The following is an 11,008-nucleotide window of genomic DNA, read 5'->3' as shown; positions in this document are numbered from 1 at the left end:
GGCGCAGCGTCTGGCACCGCCTTGCGCAGCCGCAGCCCGAGCCAGCCGCGCCCTCGCCGCGCACGCGCCCCGCGCACGCGCCCTGACGGAGTCCTGGCGAGCGCGGGCCCGTCTTCCTCGCGTGTCCTCCGGGAGCTTCGCCGCCGCTGCCCTCGGCGCTGAGAGCTTGCGGAGCCGAGCTGCTGTCGAGTCCCAGCTGAAAGAAGCCCAAGGTGCCGGAGAAGCCCGGTCGTGGACGTTCTCGCTCCCTCATCTTCGAGACCCGCACGCCCTACGAAGAGGAAATGACAGGCACGCCGTGACCGTGGGGCGGTGCTCGCGCGAGCTCCGGGTTTCTCGAGTCCCGGGCCGGGCCGGGGCCGGGGCCGTGAAAGGCAGTCGCGCGGGGAAGGCCCGGTACCCCGCCCCTTCCGCACCGACCCCTCCCCCGCGGAGCTGGTCCTGGCCCCGGGCCTGTGGACTGGACCCCGAGGGCGGCGGGCGGCTGCAGAGTTGGGCAGCACGGAAGCTGCCGGCGGGAGCGGAGCTGCGAGGAGATGGCCTTTGAAGGCAGCGCGGGGTCGAAATCCCATCCCAGCGCCGTGACCTCTTGGAGCCCACGTTTCCTCTTTGGTGGAGGGGTGGGAGTGGTCCAGGTTCAGAGTCCCTTGCAGTTCGGAGCGGAGCCTGGGAGCTGAATGACCCAGTGTGCAAGGCGCACCTCGGAGACAGAAAGCAACCGCTCCCCCAGCTTCAATTTCACACCACCTGCAGATACACATCTCAGAATCTGCGGCTAGGAAGACCTGGGCCGCCATAAGCTAAGCGTGTGCATTTTATCATCGGCCCTTGGTTGCTCGTTTTAGAGTGAGTTCCCACCTGCCCTACGTAAACTGACCTGAAACAGAAAGTTGTATGCCCCCACGGCTGTCCTCACTGCAGAACTGCAGAGGGTTTTAAGCTCCTTATTACCTGTTTCTTATAACCCTGTCCCTTTCCAGGCGAGTATTTGTTGGATATTTCTACTTGTTTTATCAAACTTCCTTTTCTTTTGACTTTATATAAAGCAATGCCGGGAGGCTGAGGCAGAAGAATCGCTTGAACCCGGGATACGGAGGTTGCAGTGAGCTGAGATCTCGCCATTGCACTCCAGTCTGGGCAAGAAGAGCGAAACTCTGTCTCAAAAAAAAAAAAAAAAAAAAAAATGCTCGTCCTTAAAATTATGTGCAGAAGCTTCCTGAAAAGTACAAGTTACTATTTTTCCTTCTGAAGTACTCCTCACAGGTAACCCCTGTTAGTTTCACAGGTAACCTTAAAATGCTTAAAACACATAATTGTTGAATGAATAAATGCCCCTCAGTGAGTTTCCTTTGCCGGTACAAACATATATGTACGTACCTTGCTTTTTCTATTTAACAGTACACTTTTATCATTTAACATCTGCATGGTATAGTATTCCATCCGATGGTTGTACTATTATTTAACCACTCCGCTATTAATAGACATTCATGTTGTTTATATTTTTTGGTTATTATAAACATTGTTGCAGACGGGATCATTGAACAACACTTGGAGTGTCTGACTCAAGCCTTGAGTTGTTTTTTCAGGAGCTGAGAGTCAGTGTGATGTGGAAAGAACATGAGCTTGGAATCTGAAGGTAGTGGCCAGGGAGAAGAGCTGTTCATGTGCTCCCAATAGAAAGTCCCCCTTGGTCTGTAAGGTTAGGGCCATCCTCTGACTCAGCAATTTTAGGAAACGGTGAGAAGGAAGCCTCAGTGGAGCCATCAGGGAGGCATGCCCAGCCCTGACCAGCCAGTGAGGCAGTAGGTCCTCCCAGCTCATCTTCACAACCTGGGCTGGAGTGGGGAAGACTTTTGTTCCAATGCTAGCTTTGGAATCCTGGCCTCCATCCCTTAGAAGCTTTGTGATCTTAGGTAAGTCACATCACACTATCTCAGAGCCCCCGGTTCCTCACAGAATGGTGGTTTTAGAGTTATGTTGGTAAATTACCTGGCACATATAGGCATGTGACAGACTGTAACCAATGTTATTCAAGGTCATTTTGCACTGATTCATACTTTGAGCCATTTCCTACTGTAGACTTGCACACATTTTCAAGGTACCTTCCTGATAATAGGGTTGTGGGATATTTTTGGGAAATAAATCCAAATTGGCCATTAAAACCAGATTCCTGACTTTGCCTGGATGTGTCATCTGGAAAGCAATCTGCATGAATTCCTTCATTTCTTTTTTTTTTTTTTTTTTTTTTGAGACGGAGTCTCGCTCTGTCACCCAGGCTGGAGTGCTGTGGCCGGATCTCAGCTCACTGCAAGCTCCGCCTCCCAGGTTCACGCCATTCTCCTGCCTCAGCCTCTGGGGTAGCTGGGATTACAGGCGCCGCCACCTCACCCGGCTAGTTTTTTGTATTTTTTAGTAGAGATGGGGTTTCACCATGTTAGCCAGGATGGTCTCGATCTCCTGACCTCGTGATCCGCCCGTCTCGGCCTCCCAAAGTGCTGGGATTACAGGCTTGAGCCACCGCGCCCGGCCTGAATTCCTTCATTTCTTTGGTAACTATTTAATGAGTACTTATGTGCCACGGATTGCAGAGGGTATAAGAACAGAGCCTTAGGCCAGGCACGGTGGTTCACGCCTGTAATCCCAGCACTTGGGGAGGCCGAGGCGGGAGGATCACGAGGTCAGGAGTTCAAGACCAGCCTGGCCAAGATGATGAAACCCCGTTTCTACTAAAAATACAAAAATTAGGCGGGCTCGGTGGCAGGTGCCAGTAATCCCAGCTACTCGGGAGGCTAAGGCAGGAGAATGGCTTGAACCTGGGTGGCAGAGGTTGCTGTGAGCCAAGATCACACCACTGCACTCCAGCCTGGGTGACAGAGCAAGACTCTGTCTCAAAAAAAAAAAGGAACAGAGCCTTTTCCCTCCAGTTTACAGCCTCATCAGAGTTAAGACATACTCATGAGGAAATTGAAAGTATAAGACAATACAGTAGATAGAAAAGCTGTCAAATATGCAGTCTAGACTTCAGAGGAGGAAAGCTATAGCTTTTAGTTAGAATGATGGGGAGAAGATTTCATCATAAAGATGTCATGATGGCACTGGAATAGGAGAGCTTTGAGTGTCTATTTAGACAGTCTCTGTCACAGCCTATGAGAATCATTTGGCTTGGAGGGGGAATTCCCTGCAGGCCAGGGTATGTGCCTGGCATCTCAAAATGAATCTTTCAGCACATTTTCCTCTGGAAACATTGTTACACATTTATTGAAACTACAGTTCAATGATGAATTATCTTAAGCTGTCTTTCTCCTTGTCACCATATACATATGTAAACTTGTGACCTAAAGGATCAGTGTGTCCCATAATGGGAAACTGTTCCACTGCTCTGAACAACTAACTTACAAATGAACTTTTGCAACACCACCTGTTTGCACATTAGAAACTGTTAATACGATGAGGAGGCATTGAAAGTTTTTGAGCAAAGATGCAATCTCAAAATATTTTAGCTAAGTAATCTGGCAGGAGTATGCAGGATGGATTTCAGCTGCAGAGCTTTAAAGGTTATTGCTGAAGACTGGGTGTAAGGTAACAGGGACAGATGCAAAAGACAATACGCAAACTTATAAACCAGACAAAGCAGCTTCCAAAAAAAAAATCACGTAATTTACCTGGTAGCTGGATTCATTCCTTAATTCAGTAAATATTTGCACAGTGGCCTGGTGCAGTGGCTCACGCCTGTAATCCCAGCACTTTGGGAGGCCGAGGTGGGTGGATCATGAGGTCAGAAGATCGAGACTATCCTAACATGGTGAAACCCCGTCTCTACTAAAAATACAAAAAAATTAGCTGGGCGTGGTGGCACATGCCTGTAGTCCCAGCTACTCGGGAGGCTGAGGCAGGAGAATCACTTGAACCCGGGAGGCGGAGGTTGCAGTGAGCCAAGATCGCATCACTGCACTCTAGCCTGGGAGACAATGAGACTCCATCTCAAAAAAAAAAAAAAATTGCAGTTACTAGGTGTTAGGCACTGTGCTGAGCACGAGGCTATAACATGAACAAAACAAAGCTCCTGTCCTCATGGAGTTGATAGTTTAGTGGGGAACAAGTCATTCGCTCATTCAACAAATACTTGAGGGCCTACTATTATGCCAGACATTGATCTAGGAGCTAAGGATTCAGCAGTAAGTAAAATTTTAAAATCCAAGCTTTCATAGAGCTTACACTCTGATAGAGAATATCCAAGTATATCCAAGGAGAAAAGTAAAGCAGGGAGCACACTGAGGTTTGCAGAAGCAGAGAGTGGAGCCACAGAGGTGGCAGGAAGTTTCACAGTGGATGCAAAGAGAAACAATGCTTGGTGGTGAGAGCAGTGGGGCTCACAGGGCTCATGAGCAGTGGGGCTCATGAAGTATTTTTCAGGATAGTGGAAGCAGAGGATTAGCAGCCAGGAAATAAGGAGTGAATATGTGGAGGGAAGGGCACTTCAAAGAGCTTTGGGAAGTAAGGTGTCACCAACCAGAAGGCTAAATGGGTAAAGGAGAGAGGAACCTCAGTCCCTCCCTCAAGGGTAGCAGCGTCAGGGATGAAGGTCAGTACAGTGGAGGTTGGAGGGACCTGTGAAATCCATGTGTCAGACAGCAACATGGACTTCAAAGCTGCTAAGTGCTAGGTAGCAACGGAGGTAATGTGTGCTGTGATCATCCAGGAAGGAAGCAGTGGCTGGTGAATCAAAGCTCAGAGAAGGCAGGTAAACCGACTGACAGGGACTTTAAATTAGGAGCAAGATGGGGACCACTCAGCATACTGGTCCAAGAGGGAAGGAAGAGAGGATATGACGCCTGGTCTCTCCCTCTGATGGAAGTGGAAACGGGCCCCTTCCACACCTGCAAGCCCGATGCCACACCAAGAAACTTGGCAGCAGGCCTTGCCCTGCCCTTATGTAGCTCCCAGAAATCAAATGAATGTAAGTTCCATGATTCCAGGGACCATCTCTATCTTTGTATCCTCTGGAAACCCAGTGCCTGGTAGGTGTTTGATGCCTGTTGAATTAAAGTGAAGCCACACACAGAACGTGAGAGTTGGAAAGAATGTCAGACACAATTAGTTGAACCCTCTCTTGAGTTCACTTTTTGGGTGTGGGCCAAACGGGGGGTCTAACTCAGGGTCAACTTCTTCCCCTGACCTCAAACCGTTTAGTAGAAATTTTCTCACTCAACTTTTATAGTATTAGATCAGTGGTTTTGCAAGTGTAGTCAGGACCGCAGGGCTCCCTAAGACCCTTTCAAAGGATCTGCAAAGTCAAAACATGTTCACAGTACTAAGATGTGATTTGCCTTTTTCACTTTCATTTCCTTACGAGTGTACAGTGTTTGCTAGAGCCTACATGACGCGTGATATCACAACAGACCAAATGCAGAGCTGACATGCGAATCCAGACATTAGAAACCTGAAAAAAATGTGCAACAATGCCACTTGAACAGTTTTGATTTGTTGTTGTTGTTGTTTGTTTTTGAGACTGGGTCTCTTGCCCAAGCTGGGAGTGCAGTGGTACGATCATGGCTCACTGCAGTCTTGACCTCCTGGACTGAAGTGAACCTCCCACCTCAACTTCCTGAGTAGCTGGGACTGCAGGTGCATCACTATGCATGCATCACTATGCCTGGCTTTTTGGGGTTTTTTTGGGTTTTTTTTTGAGATGGAGTCTTGCTCTGTTGCTCAGGCGGAAGCTGGAGTGCAGTGGCATGATCTCAGCTCATTGCATCCTCTGCCTCCTGGGTTCAAGTAATTCTCCTGCCTCAGCTTCCCAAGTAGCTGGGATTATAGGTATATGCCACCATGCCCAGCTAATTTTTAGGTTTTTAGTAGAGACGAGGTTTCGCCACGTTGGCCAGGCTGGTCTTGAACTCCTGACCTCAGGTGATCTGCCCACCTCAGTCTCTGAAAGTGCTGGGATTACAGGTGTGAGCCACTGCATCTGGCTGCTTTTTTTTTTTTTTTTTTAATTCTTTGTAGAGACAACAGTCTCACTATGTTGCCCAGGCTGGTCTTGAACTCCTGGCCTCAAACCATCCTCCCACCTCAGCCCCCCAAAGTGTCAGGATTATAGGTGTGAGCCACCATGCCTAGCCCGGTTTTGACTCCTAAGATGCTAAATATCAATAGGTAAGATAGATACACACAAGAGCTCTTTGGTGGTGTCAAAAAAAAATTCAAAATATAGAAGGATCCTGGCTGGGCACAGTGACTCTCACCCGTAATCCCAGCACTTCGGAAGGCTGAGGAGGGAGGATGGCTCAAGGCCAGGAGTTCAAGACCAGCCTGGGTAACATAGTGAAACCCTCATCTCTACAAAAAATTTAAAAAATTAGCCAGGCTGGGCCTTGGGAGGCCAAGATGGGTGGATTATCTGAGGTCAGAGGTTCATGACCAGCCTGACCGATATGGTGAAACCCCATCTCTACTAAAAATACACAAAAAATATTAGCTGGGCATGGTGGCGGGCGCCTGTAATCTTAGCTACTCTGGAGGCTGAGGCATGAGAATCACCTGAATCTGGGAGGCAGAGGCTGTGGTGAGCCAAGATCACACCACTGCACTCCAGCCTGGGCGACAAGAGTGAGACTCCATCTCAAAAACAAAATTAGCCAGGAGTGGTGGTGCATGGCTGTAGTCCTAGCTGCTCAGGAGGCTGAGGCAGGAGGATCACTTGAGCTCAAGAGCTGGAGGTTGCAGTGAGCTGTGATCACATCATTGCACTCCAGCCCCGTGACAGAGCAGTACCCTGAATGTAAATAAATAAAGGAGTCTTGAGGGCAAATATTTGCAAAACACTAGATTCAATGCAGCACCCCAGCTTCCTAGCTCCCTTTTTTTGTGGGAATCTTAAGTGGTAAGAAGGAGCTAATGTAAATACATTCAAAACCCACAGCTTTCTCTTGTGGGACTGCGGGGAACAGCTCAGGGCACAGCTCAGAGGAATTATCATGCACTAATTGTCCCTGTGACCAGGCCGCCATCTCACTAGAGAAATAGCTCACAGGAAGGAACCTGACAGGGACTGGGGTATCCATTCAGGCACAATCAGGAAGGTCTCACCTAAAAGTCCCACTGAGGCAATCATCCCTTGGACCAGTTTTTCCAGTTTCTTGAGCTGTGTTGACATCAACACCCCCTCCCCTGGGGCAGGCCGCAGGGACCCCTCCTAACAGAACCTAGGGGCAACTCAGAGTCACCCTGTGAAATAACTGGGCTCCACCTCTTTAAAAAGTGAAACCCAGTCACATGACAAGAACTTGTTTCTTTTGTTACATTCACCTTCCAAATTATTTTTATAGCATGCCCCTGGGGCTTGGTGAGCAGAGAATCAAGAAATACTGGTTTTTCCCAGTTCTGCCAACATGACCTCAGAGATGCTCCTTTCCACCTGTACCTCAACTTTACTCTTCATAAAATAAAGACCACGTCCTGCCAGCCTCTCTCACGACTGTAGGAAGCACCGATCTAACAGTGGTGGTAACGTGCCTTCCTGCCCATGCACAGTGGAGACCGTCTGTGTGCTGTGCTGGGGTATGTACACTCAGCATTTTGGAGAATCAAACGTAGCCACCATCATAATTTCTCAAAAGAAATCTCATTCCCCATCATCCTTGTTTCACTGTCACCATCCATGTATCCAGAACCTCCTATGTGTGCCTGGCTCTGTGCAAAGTGCATTGTGTCATTCAACGCAGACGACAACGCGGTGAGACTTCGCTGTCAAGATGAGGAGATGCACTCAGAGGTTAAGGAACATGGTCTAGGTCACACAGCTTAGTATTAAGCAGAGAAATTAAGGTTCCAACCTGTCCTGGAAGTCCCTGTGGCTGCACTATCCTGCACTAGAACTTGAAAGTGGTATCTACATTTCCTTTACAATATTTTAGAACCTAGACCTTTTAAGTTAGATTGGTTCCTCTTTTTCCTCATTGAAACACATCCACAGAGCCATACGTTGAGGAAAAAACATTCCTAACTGCCAATTGTGTTTAAAAATCTACTGTCAACGTCTCCAATCCCTGTACCCAAAAACCGTCAACTCTGCAGCCTCCCTGCCACTCTCCCAAGTCTTCCAGCAACACAGTATTGGACAAAGAGAATGTACCTGAAGGTCTGGTTCCTTGGAGGGTTGCGTGAACCATGTTTTTTTTTTTTTTTTTTTTTTTTTATTTTTTGAGACGGAGTCTCGCTCTGTCGCCTGGGCTGGAGTGCAGTGGCCGGATCTCAGCTCACGGCAAACTCCGCCTCCCAGGTTCACGCCATTCTCCTGCCTCAGCCTCCGGAGCAGCTGGGACCACAGGCGCCCGCCACCTCGCCTGGCTAGTTTTTTGTATTTTTGTAGAGACGGGGTTTCACCGTGTTAGCCAGGATGGTCTCGATCTCCTGACCTCGTGATCCGCCCGTCTCAGCCTCCGAAAGTGCTGGGATTACAGGCTTGAGCCACCGCGCCGCGCCGGGCTGCATGTTTTAACAATAACCACCCCCCCCCACCGCCTTTATTTTTTGAGACGGAGTCTCACTCTGTCGCCAGGCTGGAGTGCAGTGGCACAATCTTGGCTCACTGCAACCTCTGCCTCCTACCTCAGCCTCCTGAGTAGCTGGGACTACAGGCACCCATCACCAAGCCCAGCTGATTTTTGTATTTTTAGTAGAGACAGGGTTTCACCATGTTGGTCAGACTGGTCTTGCTCCTGACCTGAGGTGATCCGCCCGCCTCGACCTAATTCCCCTACTTTTTAAATCATCCTGCTGCCCATGATTCCTGAGGCGCCCAGCGTTAGGCGAAGGTTTGGAATGCTGTTTATAACTTTTTCAGTTTTCTCTGGATTCGTTAAGAGAATATGACTTCATCACTGACTTTCAGACTCAAGGAAGAGAAAGAGGGACAGTCTCCTCTGGAAGATCACTGCGAGTCTTTGAGAATCCTCTTTCTCTAAAGATTTTCCCAGCCACTGTCCTGTTAAGTGGAGTGAGGTCTTCCTCCCCACAGCCTGCAGAGCAGCTGGGTAGGGCTGGAGGTGGGTGGCGTCCTTGGGCAAGGCAGCTGGAGCCGTTCACCTAGTGTGCTGTACACATATTCATTTCCTGTATGTACCTGGATGGGAAAATTCTGGAGGCTCCGCTCTCAAGAATGAAAAATGCTAATGGCTAACTAGCTGTCATAGGAGAAGAGAAAGACTCAATATAGAGGTCTGGGGACTGCCATTTACTAGCCATATGACTCTGGATGAGTGGCCTGTGCCTCAGTTTCCTCCTCTAGAAAATAGTATTGAGAACCTGCTTCATAGAATTGTTAAGAGGATTAAATGAAATGATACCAAATGTCATCTGTTGTTAAGTACCATTAACCTAGAGAGTACCACCACCTAGAGAATAACTTTGAGAATAAATTTTTAGAGCTTCTCTTCCAAATTCCTCATTGTACAAATGAGGAAACTGGCCCAGGGAGGTCAGATGACTTGCCCAAGGCAAAACAGCTGTACCAGCCTCCAGGACAAATAGCTTCTGCTTCTCTGCTGCTAACCTCAATGTCCCCAGGGTGCTTGGTCTGGGCTGCTGTTCTCAGGATTGCTAGGACTTTGGGCTGACAAGATCCTTTCTGCTGGCTCCCCTGGCACGTCCACAACAGCCCTTCATGGCTGACTTCCCGGGAGCTCACACCCTCCTTCCAGACTCGGAATGCAACTCAATATGCTCTGGGAGCCTTTGAGTCATCCCAACTGTCAGTCAAGCTCCATCCATTCCGAACAGAGGGCTCATCCTCCTCCGGTTTCTGGAACTGGAATCTGGTGTTTTTCCTTTGGATTTTGCTTAATGAGTGTCTGATACCTCTAAGTATGTCAGGTTCCCCTCCCAGTTGCAGAATGGGGGGCTAAAAGCCACAGGTGGATATCAGCATCTGATCCAAGACCCTGGAGGAAACAGTGAAGATGGCCTCAGGCTTAACAGGTTTCCCAGCCCATGCCCCTCAACAGAAACGCTGCCCGTCTCTCCCCACAGCTGACCGGTGGAGGGGAACACATCTGCAGACAGCCTGATGGACACATGCCCTTGGCAGCTGGGAGGATGCTGATGACCATCCGAATTCCAGAGGCAGAGAATGGTTACCATGGCTACCAAAAGTTGTAACCATTGGCTGTTTTGGCTACGAGGACTCAGCTGACCTCTCAAGGTCCCTTCCAGCTCTGGGATTCTACAATTACCTCGAGCCAGCTGACACCATGTCTGCTGCAAGAAAACAGGGCTCGTGAGAAGTGCCTTAGAGGTCACCTTGTCTTATTCATCAGAAGTGTTGAGTCACAAGCCTACTTTCTACCTTGGCTGCATTATTAATAACCAAAGTCTTGCTTTTTTTGGCATAGCATTTTTATACCTTTTATAAACTGAGTTTGCCACCACCACTTTTTCTCTTCCTTTTACAGTTCAGGCCAGTAATTTTGACAGAGGTTTGTCCTGTATTGTGGCCAGGGAACAGCCCAGAAAAACTTGCGTCACTGGGCCCAGTGGGGTGTGCTTCATCAGACAGAATGTGTGTCACGAGCCTTCTAAGAATCAGGAGGAAGGAAGTCATTCATAAAGGAGGCAGATGCTGAAATGCAACTTTGGTTTCCTCTTGCAAGTCCTTCAACTATAGGAATGTGGCTCTTTCTTATTCACGGGGGGCTGGATTTCTCTTTACAACCTGAGTACCAGAAGCTCCCTACCTTTCCAAGTCAGAACACAACAGGAAAATGGCTAATTTGACCTTTGCATTCTCTACACTGAGGGAGATCATAGGCTGGACTGCATACCTCTCAAAACCCAACCACAGGACAGAAGTCTACACAGAGTCCTAAGACTTTTGAAAGCAGGGGAGGGATATGCCAGAAATCAGAGAACTGTGAATACTTACAAAAACAGTTGCAAACCTTTCCTTATTCCTGATGCAGGAAGCTTCATGTTTAATGGGTGTTTGGAGATTTTTAAAAATCTGTTTATA

This window comes from Trachypithecus francoisi, unplaced genomic scaffold (assembly GCF_009764315.1).
Source record: "Trachypithecus francoisi isolate TF-2019V2 unplaced genomic scaffold, Tfra_2.0 Lachesis_group11, whole genome shotgun sequence".
Taxonomy (NCBI): domain Eukaryota; kingdom Metazoa; phylum Chordata; class Mammalia; order Primates; family Cercopithecidae; genus Trachypithecus; species Trachypithecus francoisi.
The sequence above is the reverse complement of the archived record's forward strand: the minus strand, read 5'-3'. Positions refer to the sequence as shown.